This window comes from Macaca nemestrina, chromosome 1, assembly GCF_043159975.1.
Source record: "Macaca nemestrina isolate mMacNem1 chromosome 1, mMacNem.hap1, whole genome shotgun sequence".
Classification (NCBI taxonomy): Eukaryota; Metazoa; Chordata; class Mammalia; order Primates; family Cercopithecidae; genus Macaca; species Macaca nemestrina.
The window spans coordinates 155,382,574-155,395,200 of NC_092125.1; positions in this window are offsets into that span (position 1 = coordinate 155,382,574).

Consider the following 12,627-nt stretch of genomic DNA (forward strand, 5'->3'; position numbering starts at 1 on the left):
ATATCAGCTAGATTCTAGAGCAAAACACTGCACCAGGTGCCTGACTATCCATGTTTTGTTAATTTTTTATGTTTAATGAAATGTATTTGGAGATAAGCAAAGAAAGTTTGAATTTAGCATTTATTAAGTTGCTGGTAATTTTACATCCAACTTCAATTCAAAAATTACTTGCCAAAAACCAAGGAGGTACAGTATGATATTTAGGAAAATAGTTATTTGGGAAATTCTGATGTATGTTTTTTAAATTTTTGAACATCTGTTTTGAAACTGATTTTAGATAACACTGAAAAAGACAAGATTAAACATCAGAAAAAACTGAAAAATATCACATGAATATTACTTCTCTGCCAAAGGGTGAAAATCATGGTCACAGGCACGTGTCCTCCTGATTCTAGTGGGATCTCTATCCCACTGGCCTGGTCAGCTGCTTGAGTCTTAAAGTTCAACTAAAGCAGACAAGAGGCAGGTATTTTATTCTGACATTTCTCTATGGCTTTACAACAGCTAGATTTCACAATGTGACATATTTTCCCCCGAAGTCTAAGACTTTTTAAATAATGAGGTCATAGATGCTAAATATTTTCCCAAACTTGTTGCCACTAGTCAGTCACTTAGTTCAATTATCGAGTCCTTTCATCTAACACAGGACAGAAATGGCCCTGATGAGACTTTCTAGAGAGTAATGTGCAGTCTACCTGGGAGAACTGGCTTTAAAAATTATGTCTTCCTTTAGCTCTGACAATATACCATGTCTCTGAGATAAAGCAAAGCCTGAAACAAAACACAACTATCATCCATGTAACCTTGATTTTCTGGGGTAGTCCAATTTTGTGTATTTAAATACAGTATTGTGTCTAATAATAGAAGTGTGATTAAATAAATTATAAAACATCAGACAATGGGCAACCACACAGCCATGTAAAAGATGTTGTGGAAGAATATGAAATTGAAACTGTCTGTAATATGTGGTAGATTAGAAGACAAGATGAGAAACTCTATTAGAGTACAATCCTGATTTTGTAGGGAAAAAAAGGCAAGGAGAAGACAAAGATAAACTAAAATAATAATTAATAATTATAATTATATTTAGGTGATGAAATTATGTAATTTTTACTTTTACTTTGAACTTTTCCATATTTTTAGCTTTCCTATAAGAACATTATTTTATTACTTTTTTTTTTTTTTTTTTTTTTTTTTTTTTTTGAGACGGAGTCTCGCTCTGTCACCCAGGCTGAAGTGCAGTGGCCGGATCTCAGCTCACTGCAAGCTCCGCCTCCCGGGTTCACGCCATTCTCCTGCCTCAGCCTCCCGAGTAGCTGGGACTACAGGCGCCCGCCACCTCGCCCGGCTAAGTTTTTTTTGTATTTTTAGTAGAGACGGGGTTTCACTGTGTTAGCCAGGATGGTCTCGATCTCCTGACCTCGTGATCCGCCCGTTTCGGCCTCCCAAAGTGCTGGGATTACAGGCTTGAGCCACCGCGCCCGGCTATTTTATTACATTTAAAATAATTGTATAAAGAAAATAGTTACTATCATCCAGTCAGCAAAAGATATCCTGAAAAAGTAAAAGTTGAATATTTTCTACAATCTTCAGTATATACATCTTTTTCATGGCCTTTGAATTTGCTCTTGCCTCCTTTTTCTAGTTAAGTCTGTATTATTGTGAATTGCTGCATAACAATTTACCCCCAAAACTTAGCAGCTTAAAACAACACACATTTTCTATCTGAGTTTCTATGGGAAATGAGTCTAGGCATGGCTTATCAGGGTCTTATGTGTTGTAGTCTCTGTCAAGGTGTTGATGTGGGGTCTGCAGTCTCATCTGAAGCTCTGGCTGAGGAAGGAGCAACTTCCCAAGCTCAGGCTGTCATTGTCCATAGCAGTCAGTTCTTCACAGGCTGTTGGGCAAAGGACCTCACTTCCTGGCTACCTGGTGGTCGGAGGTCGCCCTCATTTCCTTAACAATGCACCTCTTCCACATGGCAGCTTGCTTCATCAATGCATGCAAGCTGAAAAGACAACAGGGAGGATCTGCCAGCAAGACAGAAGGCATTATATTTTATAACCTAATCACAGAAGCAACATTCCACCACCTTCACCATATTCTTTTGGCTAGACACAAGTCGTTAAGTCCAGCTTGCAATCAAGGATAGAAGATTACACAAGGGCATGAATACCAGAAGATAGGAACTATTTTTGAAGTCTGCCTACCACATCATGCTTTTCAATTAGCCCTTTTTTCCATTTCTCTGATACACCTTAGAATCAGTCCTCCTCTTTTATAGCCTGCAATTTCCCTTCCTTCACAGTCTATAAATTTATAAAAATAATACAATAAAAATCAAGTGTTCTGCTTTACACTTCAAAGTTTGGGAAAAAATGAATCATTCAAGAATTATCTTTTTATGATGATAAATTGATGGATTTGGGGGGTTGTATATGTCTGAGGAATCTTATATCCCTTTAGTGGGAAAAGGAAAAACTTTGATATCATTTGTAATACCAACAAGCTATTTTTACAAACCTAAATTTTCAGTGTACCTAAATCATGATACAGAGGCAGATACAAAGGCAGAGTAAAAGGCTCCACCCATTATGCCTCCCACCACCCACAAGGACACCAAGTTAACAACTGTCTACACAGAGAAAACACCTATTGGCTGAGTGTAGTGGTTCACGCCTGTAATCCCAGCACTTTGGGAGGCTGAGGCAGGTGGATCACTTGAGGTCAGGAGTTCAAGCTGAGTCTGGCCAACATGGTGAAACCCTGTCTCTACTAAAAATACAAAAAATAGCCAGATGTGGTGTCAGGTGCCTATAATCCCAGCTACTTGGGAGGCTGAGGCAGGAGAATTGCTTGAACCCAGGGACAGAGGTTGCAGTGAGATGAGATCACACCACTTCACTCCAACCTGGGCAACAGAATGAGACTCTGTCTCAAAAAAAAAAAAAAAAAGGAAAGAAAGAAGGAAGGAAGGAAGGAAGGAAGGAAGGAAGGAAGGAAGGAAGGAAGGAAGGAAGGGAAGGAAGGAAGGAAGGAAAGAGAGAAAGAGAGAGAGAGAGAAAGAAAGAAAGAAAGAAAGAAAGAAAGAAAGAAAGAAAGAAAGAAAGAAAGAAAGAAAGAAAGAAAGAAAGAAAGAAAGAAAGAAAGAAAGAAAGAAAGAAAGAAAGAAAGAAAGAAAGAAAGAAAGAAAGAAAGAAAGAAAGAAAGAAAGAAAGAAAGAACACCTGCATAAGAACCAAAAATCAGGTGAGCACTCATAGTACCTGGTTTTAATCTCATCTCACTGAAAGAGGCACTAAAGAGATAGAAAAAATAATCCTGAGTCACTCAGGCCACTACTCCCTCCAAGGTGTAGAAGGAGGGGCAGAGATAGCACAGCAATTGTGAGGCATCATACTACATCAAGGACCTTGGGTGAGCCTCTCAGTCTTGCTGGCTTCAGGTACCAGCACAGCTACAGTGGGTAGAGCACCAAGAAGGCTCTTGAGGTCTCTGATTCCAGGACTTGACTCTTGGATGGAATTTCTAGACCTGCCCTGCACCAGAGCAGGGCCCACTGCCCTCAAGGGTGACTCTAAGGGTAGGCAGGATTCAGGACAAGCTGACTTAAGAGACCTTAGGCTTTAAGGGAACATTAGTGATAGTCTGACAGTACTCCTCATGGTCAGGGGTAGTGGTGGCTATGGAGTGAGGGTCCTCTACCTTTGGAAAAGGGGAGGGAAGAGTGGCAAGGACTGTGTCGTTTGACTGCCAGCTCAGCCACAATACAATAGACACCAGGTAAAGTTCTAAGGTTTTTAACTCTAGTCCCTGACTCCTGTATGGCACTTCTGGACCCACCCAGGGTTTAGGGGACCTCATCACGCAGAAGAGGACACTGACCAGGCTGGCTTTGCCACCTGCTGATTGTAGAGCCCCCAGACTTGAGCAAACATAGACAGTGGCCACGAAATGGTTACAGCAGGCCTTGGACAAGACCCAGTGCTATGCTGGCTTCAGGTCTGACCCAGCACAGTCAAAGCAGTGGTGGCCACAGGGGTGCTTGTGTCACTTCACCCCCAGCTTTAGATAGACTCTGTATGTTTGGGAGAAAGGTAGGAGAAAAAGTCTTTGCCTGACAACACAGAGAATTCTCCCGGATCTTGTCCAAGAGCATCAAGGCGGTACCTCTACCAGTCTGCAAGAACCACAGCATTACTGGGCTTGGGGTAGACCCTAAAGGAGAAACAGCTTAGATCACAACACTCAAGTTCTTTCAAATATGTGGAAATCCTTCCCAAGAAGGATGGCTACAAATAAGCCCAGACAATGAAGACTGTAAATCATGATACAGTCATCAGATGGGGTAATATTAAATCATTAAAATCATGCTGTAGAAGAATATTTATTATATTAGAAATGCCTTCTATATGGTTAAATGAAAAAAATCAGGATCTAAAATGATATGTATAATGTGATCCCAATATGTTAAAATATATAAGCAAACAGATAGGAATAATACCAGAAGTATGCCCACCAAAATATTAACAGCATTTATCTTTGGGTATTAAAAATCTCAAGTGATTTTTCTTCTGCTTCACAATACTTTCAGAATTTGAATACTTTATTAATTAATACATTAAATTTTTCTCTCCTTTCAACAAAGCAATATCTAAATGTATGTATTACTGATATTTAATTAATATATGTGACCAATGTTATTCACAAATTCCTAATAGAATTTTAAGTAATCCTTAAAATACTACATTATTTTGAAATTCAGGTGATATAAGTGGATTTTTTGAAGATGTAGAACATTGGAGAATGGTACAATGATCTCACACAGTAAGAATATTATCTGTTAAGGCTAAGAACAAAAGGGAGAAGGAATACCCTAGAATCCTTGATGAAATCTCTTTGGGACATGAAAGATAAGTGGAGTACCAATTAATGAAGTTTTAAAAACAAATTCATTTTTTCATGTACTATTGAGTATCTGTGGTATGCAGAGAGAGACCTCTATAGTTCTAAATTCAATGTTATTTTGGAATTAACATAAATACAAGTTAGCATGTAAAGTCTTCCTATTTTTAAAGTCCAACCATGTTTTCTGATTAATTTATTGAATTTCTGTTTATATACCTTAAACTTTTGTTATAAGTTACTTGCTGTTGAATGTTCAGTAAACCAGCCTTCTTCCATTTTTGATCCATTACAGGAAGCAGACAAAAAAAAATTAAAACAGAAAGCTCATCACTAAAACATCACCTAGGGAATATTCCAGTTAGGAATATTCTGCCTGCTATATTCCAATTAGGTGTCCTTCACAACTTGAGCAGATAGAACTCACCCATTTTTAAAAAAATGTTTTAAGGGACTAAATCGAAAATGAAGAAAAGAAATAAAAGTGAAACCTCCAAAAGCTTACTAAGGACAAAGTTAGCCATGGGAAATTGTCTAACCAATCTTTTTTCATAAACAGTTCAATTTTGCAATATTCTTGCCTCCATTTTGATATGGCCAGAGTCTTCTTGTTAAATAACATTCCTTTTCTAATTACAGAAATAATGCACAATCATTATAGGGAATTTCAAAAATAGACAAAGGCACAAGGAAAAACACAAAAGTCACTCACAATTGTACTACCCAGGTTTTACTATTGTTAATATTAGGTTGGTGCAAAAGTAATGGCAGAAGCCACGGTTACTTTTGCACCAAGCTAATATTTACATTTTTTTTTTTTACTAACAAAAAGGATCCTGTTGAATATAAGGATATTTTGTTATCCGTTTTCACTAAACATAATACATTTTCTCATGACATTAAACGTCTTGCAAACATAGTATTTTAGTGATATTCTAATCCAGTGATCATCTTTGACCCAAATTTCTGCTCAAGTATTCTAAACCCCTTTTATCAAGTTTTGTGTCAGCATCACACTACATTTGTAAATTAATTGATAAAATTTCAGCATGACATATCTGTGCTCTGCAACAGCTTCTATAAAACAAGATTATCTTTTTCCAAAACTTAAAAATTGCCATTTTTCTAACTATTTGCACACAGCATCATTAGGAAGGTTGGGGGGAAATTCCCACAGGGTCATTGAACAATTCAGGTTTTCTACTCACAGTGAATCAATTTGAGGATTTTTTTTGAAAATTATAGCTTTTTGTCTGTCGTTTATTGGTCAAAATTTCTTCTCAAGTAAGGCGAATTGTTGCCAAATATTCTAGTTTTCAATGTATTTCAAGATTATTTAAGTGAGAAGGTGGAGAAGACAAATCAGGCACTTCTAGGTAGCTGCCGTCATGTTCAGAAATTTCTCCACCAGCTTTTGAAAACTCAGTGTCTGCCCAGAGAGTATCAAAAGCGGTAATAAATAAACGTATTGAATATTTACTATGTTCCAGATACTGTGCTAAGAGCTTTAGGTACATTACCTAATGTAACCTTTACAACAACCTCATAACAAGCAGGTGGTATTAGTCTCATTTAAGAGTTGAGGAAATGGAATATTGGAGGAGTTAAGTAATTTATTCAACCTATTTCCTTACCTGTAATGCAATGTTGTCTCCCATTATGAGCCATTTCTCTCTCTGCCATTCTTCACTGTATTATTGAATTGGATGTGTTTACAAATGTTTCTCTCACCTGTAACAGATGATGAAAGAGTCTGACTTGAAAAAGAAGAAAAAGGAATCTATAAGATCTACAGGATGTTACAGATCCTACAGAAAGAGGAATCTATAAGATACAAAAACCAGGCCAGGAACAGTGGCTCACATCTGTAATCCCAGCATTTTGGGAGGCCGAGGTGGGTGGATCACCTGAGGTCATGAGTTCAAGACCAGCCTGGCCAACATGATGAAAACCCATCTCTGCTAAAAATAGAAAAATTAGAAAGGCATGGTGGCACACACCTGTAATCCCAGCTACTCGGGAGGCTGAGGCAGGAAAATCACTTGAATCCATGAGACAGAGGTTGCAGTAAGCCAAGATAGCACCACTGCACTCCAGCCTGGGCGACAGTGAGACTCCATCTCAAAAAAAAAAAAAAAAAAGATACCAAAACCTTCACCACAACGTGTCAAGAGGGATAGGCTTAGGAAATCCCAGACTTTTCCTAAAACTGAAAATGTTGTACATTTCAGTTTTAAAATGTTATACAACATTTTCTCGCCAAAATGAAATTCTAAGTGCAGGGCTTGTTCTGTAGTACATTAAATGATATCGCAATGATATTTTCACTTACACTGCTGCTTTTATATCTTAGAGCCAAGAGATTTACAGCAGTAAGAATTTCTCAGTGTATAGGACATTTAAAACATGACATTATCTATGGTTTTTAAAACAAAAGTGAAAATATCCATTATGAGAATGGCTGAACTAGTGCCTCGACAATCAAATAATCATGGAAAGAATTTCACTAATTAAGAGTCAGTGTCTAGAATAACCGAAGGGGAAAAAGCATTCAATTGGATCAGTTCTTACAGTAAATAAAGGAGAATATCACTAATATTTACCATTGCCTGTGAAATCCAATTTGGAAAGCAAATATGTAATTTATTGGGATTGGGAAGATGCTTGAGCATGGACAAGAAGGAAGCAAAAAAAGGCCTTTGCTCATTTAAATCAGTTAAAAGCCTATTAGTTCTTTAATATGATTTTTCTATATCCTTTGCATTGAGATACTCTGTAATAATGAAGTCAGCCTAATAAAATTCTTTCAAGTAAAAGACTTTGTATCAGAACAAAGAATTTTTTTCAAGAAAAGAAAACTGGAACACTTCAGTCACTCAATAAGGCAACTAAAATACAACTGAAACAAAACAAAAACACAGCAGATGGTTTCCCAGCGAGTCCCAAACTGAAAGTAGCCCCTATATGTGCCATATCACCAAAGAGAAATGCAGAGAAAGGTGTGTACCAACAAGATGCCACATGCCACACAACCCAACAATCTGTGTGTGTGTGTGTGTGTGTGTGTGTGTGTGTGTGTTTCCATAGGTTATTGGGGTACAGGTGGTATCTGGTTACGTAAGTTCTTCAGTGGTGATTTACGAGATTTTGGTGCACCCATCACCCAAGCAGTATACACTGTATCCTATTTGTAGTCTTTTATCCCTAGCCCCCCTCCCACTCTTTCCCCACAAGTCCCCAAAGTCCACTGTAGCATTCTTATGGCTTTGCGTCCTCCTAACTTAGCTCCCACATATCAATGAGAACTTACGATGTTTCATTTTCCATTCCTGAGTTACTTCACTTAGAATGATAGTCTCCAATCTCATCTAGGTCAGTGCAAATGCCATTAATTAATTCCTTATTATGGCTGAGTAATATTCCATTGTATGTATATACCACAGTTTCTTTATCCACTCATTGATTGATGGGCATTTGGGTTGGTTCCACGATTTTGCAATTACGAACTGTGCTGCTATAAACATATGTATGCAAGTATCATTTTTGTATAATGACTTATTTTCCTCTGGGTAGATACTCAGTAGTGGGATTGCTGGATCAAATGGTAATTCTACTTTTAGTTCTTTAAGGAATCTCCACGGTTTTCCATATTGACTGTAGCAGTTTACATTCCCACCAGCAGTGTAGAAGTGTTCCCTGATCACCGTAGCCACATCAACATCTACTGTTTTTTTATTTTTTTATTATGGCCATTCTTGCAGGAGTAAGGTGGTATCACATTGTGGCTTTGATTTGCATTTCCCTGATCATTAGTGATGTTGAACATTTTTTCATATGTTTGTTGGCCATTTGTATATCTTCTTTGGAGAATTGTCTGTTCATGTCCTCAGCCCACTTTTTGATGGGATTGTTTTTGTCTTACTGATTTGAGTTTGTTGTAGATGCTGGATATTAGTCATTTGTCAGGTATATAGATTGTGAAGATTTTCTCCCACTCTGTGGGTTGTCTGTTTACTTTGCTGTTATTTTTGCCATGCAAAAGCTCTTTCTTTTAATTAAGTCCCAACTATTTATCTTTGTTTTTATTGCATTTGTTCTTGGGTTCTTGGGCATGAAATCCTTGCCTAAGCCAATGTCGAGAAGGGTTTTTCCAATGTTATCTTCTATAATTTTTATAGTTTTAGGTCTTAGATTTAAGGTTTTAATCCATCTTGAGTTGATTAAGGTGAGAGATAAGGATCCAGTTTCATTCTCCTACATGTGACTAGCCAATTATCCCAGCACCATTTGTTGAAAAGAGTGTCCTTTCCCCACTTTATGTTTTGTTTGCTTTGTCAAAGATCAGTTGGCTGTAAGTATTTGGGTTTATTTCTAGGTTCTCTCTTCTGTTTCATTGGTCTATGTGCCTGTTTTTATACCAGTACCATGCTTCTACACAACAACAGCAACCAAGCAGAGAATCAAATCAAGAACTCATCCCCTTTTACAATAGCTGCAAAATAAAATAAAATAAAATACTTAGGAATATACCTAACCAAGGAGGTGAAAGACCTCTACAAGAAAAACTACAAAACACTGCTGAAAGAAATCAAAGATGGCACAAACAAATGGAAACACATCCCATGCTCATGGATGGGTAGAATCAATATTGCGAAAAATGACCATACTACCAAAAGCAATCTACAAATTCAACACAACCCCCATCAAAATACCATCATCATTCTTCACGGAGTTAGACAAAACAATTCTAGGCTAGGCGCGGTGGCTCACGCCTGTAATCGCAGCACTTTGGGAGGCCGAGGCGGGCGGATCACGAGGTCAGGAAATCGAGACCATCCTGGCAAACACGGTGAAACCCCGTCTCTACTAAAAATACAAAAAATTAGCCGGGCGTGGCAGCGGGCGCCTGTAGTCCCAGCTACTGGGGAGGCTGAGGCAGGAGAATGGCGTGAACCCAGGAGGCGGAGCTTGCAGTGCGCCGAGATCACGCCACTGCACTCCAGCCTGGGCGACAGAGCGAGACTCCGTCTCAAAAAAAAAAAAAAAAAGAAAGAAAGAAAAGAAAAAACAATTCTAAAATTCATATGGAACCAAAAAAGAGCCCACATAGCCAAAGCAAGACTAAGCAAAAAGAACAAATCTGGAGACATCACACTACCTGATTTCAAACTGTACTATAAGGTTATAGTCACCAAAACAATTAATCTTTGAAGTTCACGTTTACTTTATGTCTTCAAGAATAAAATCCTCTAATATAGATGATGTTGTCTTAAGGCAATGGTGTCTGCTTGGGTGGTACTGTTTTATCCTGTGTCCAATAGCTACCTTCACCAACTTTCACATATGCCTCAACAAGAGATATTAGCTATTTCTTATTCACTAAAGTACTGATTTTATTTAAAAGGAGAAGCATAGCAGCATTTAAAAAGAACAAATAGTTTACCAACCTATATAAAATGTTCTGGCTATCTGGTTACTATCCATCATGCCAAAAAAGAAAGTCTGGATGAATAGATTTTTACCAATTTGGAAAGTAAGTTTGAGTTGGTCTGACTTACATACAGACCACTGGTAATGGCAAAAAAATATATAGAGATTGGCATGCTCACCATCTAATCCAGTCTCCTCGTGTTATCCATATACGATCATGGCCAAAAACCTAAAGCTGACCTTTCCCAGATTTCCTTGCAGTTATGGGTTCTGGATATGATTAAAGTTTTGTCAGTCACATGCACTCAAGACTTGACTTCAGAAGTGAGTTAATCATGAGAAAGATCAGGTATGAGGCATTGCCTGTGCTAGTGTAGACAGAGCAGAACTGGTATGGTACCAGAGTTGGTACCACTTCAGCAGGAGAAGCTTCCTGACCAGAGCAGCAGCTCCTTCAGTAGCCCACCTGGGGAGTAAGGCTTTGGGAATTCATCGCAGTGTCTGTCTTCTCAGCTTAGCGTCTTCTCTTGAGTCCTACTAATAATTATGGGGTTTGTTTAATAAACGATACTAAATCCCTTCCTGCTTAAAACAGGGTAGATTCTGTTCTCTGTCACTGAATCCTGACTAATAGTATGGTTTATATACAATTCCTTATATCAGGCCCAGAAATAATAAGAGGTCCCCAGATCATCAAAAGAAGCATACTCTCTCAAGGGCAATGAGACTGATGCCCAAAGTGGAGATTTTTTGTGGCTTCAAAGAGATGAGTCATAATTCTCCAGATGCATAGAAAATGAGGCACATAGATAGTCCCCTGTGACTGTCCATTAGAACATGATTTCTCACAGGCTACTAAAATCCATTTCTGATGTTTGGTTGGGATATTTGGTTCCAATTAGGAGGAACATGCCATACCTAATAAAACACTGTGGACAGAGAAAACAGTGGTGTAAAAATGAGCCACAAATCTGCTATGGTAATAAATCTAACAAAAATTTAATGTCTGACATTCACCACCTAATTGTCTATGCTACTCCTGGAACCAATTACTAAGCTCCAGAAATTATGAAATCCTTATTATCAAAGCAATATGAAGAATTCAGACATTTAAAATAAGATCAATGGTTACAACAGGGCTTTTCAGTAGGTGTAGTGAAGGGAAACTCTCTAGAAGCCACTGATTCCCTTCATCTTCCCCTTTGCTTTTATGTCTCTGCTATTCCCTGTAATCCTCTCATATGCCACATCCAGTTATAAAGCTCAGAGAAAACATTCTAACTTGAGGGTACTGATTAGTGATTCAGTTGCTTCTCTTACAGGCAACTCTACCTCATATCACAGCACGAAGTCATTCATACAGTCCCTAGGTCAAGAACTGGTAAATATGGTCAATTAGGAAGAAGTTTTATATTTTTATAATTTTTAGAAACCATTATGGTTCTAACTTTAAAAACTCTTGTTTCTAACAAATGTCATTTAACTATAGCTAATGAGTCTCCCAAGTAACAGCAGATGATAATAGAGCTAATATACAATAAGTAAAGGGATACACAGTGTTATAGCTCAAAAGTGTTAGTAATTTACTTGAATCTGAAAAACATCAGAAAGAAGAAAAAGTTAGCTCAACTGAGAGCTGTCAAAACAGTCATCTTATGAGTCGATGTCTGGCCATAATTTTATCTCAACAAAATAAAGACTTTTGTGATGTGATTTATCATCTAATATTGATTAATAAATGCAAAGAAGTTCAACTTTATTCAAGCAAAGGACAATTTAATTCACAATCAACTGTTTGCTTGAATCTCATTTAAAAGTTTTAAAGTCATGAACAAGGTTTTAAAGATATTAATGTACCTATTTAATTTTATGCTTGGTATGAAGTCATCTATAACTTTCACAGAATATTAACCATAATCACCTCTGAAGCACTGCAGCACTCAGTCATTTCTTCGCCTCTCAGGTCTAGAGGAACCTTGGTTGGTTAGGTAGAATTAGTCATTCACTCTGAATACCCTCTGGGACTATGTGATTATAATCCCCAAGATTTGGAAAAGAAGCTATCTGGGTATCAAAGACACTTTAGTTGTCAAGGGGCGATCCTTAGCAGGATCACGAATGAATTCAAGACTCAGACTGGACAAATCAGAATGGATACAAGAATATAACAAATGCTTCACTGGTTATTCAGGTTCCCAAGCAGACAGACTTGAAGAGGCAGCCAGGGCAGGCAATGCCACCTACTGGTCAGCCAAGGTAGAAAAAAGAAACAGCCTAGTGAATTAATTTCTG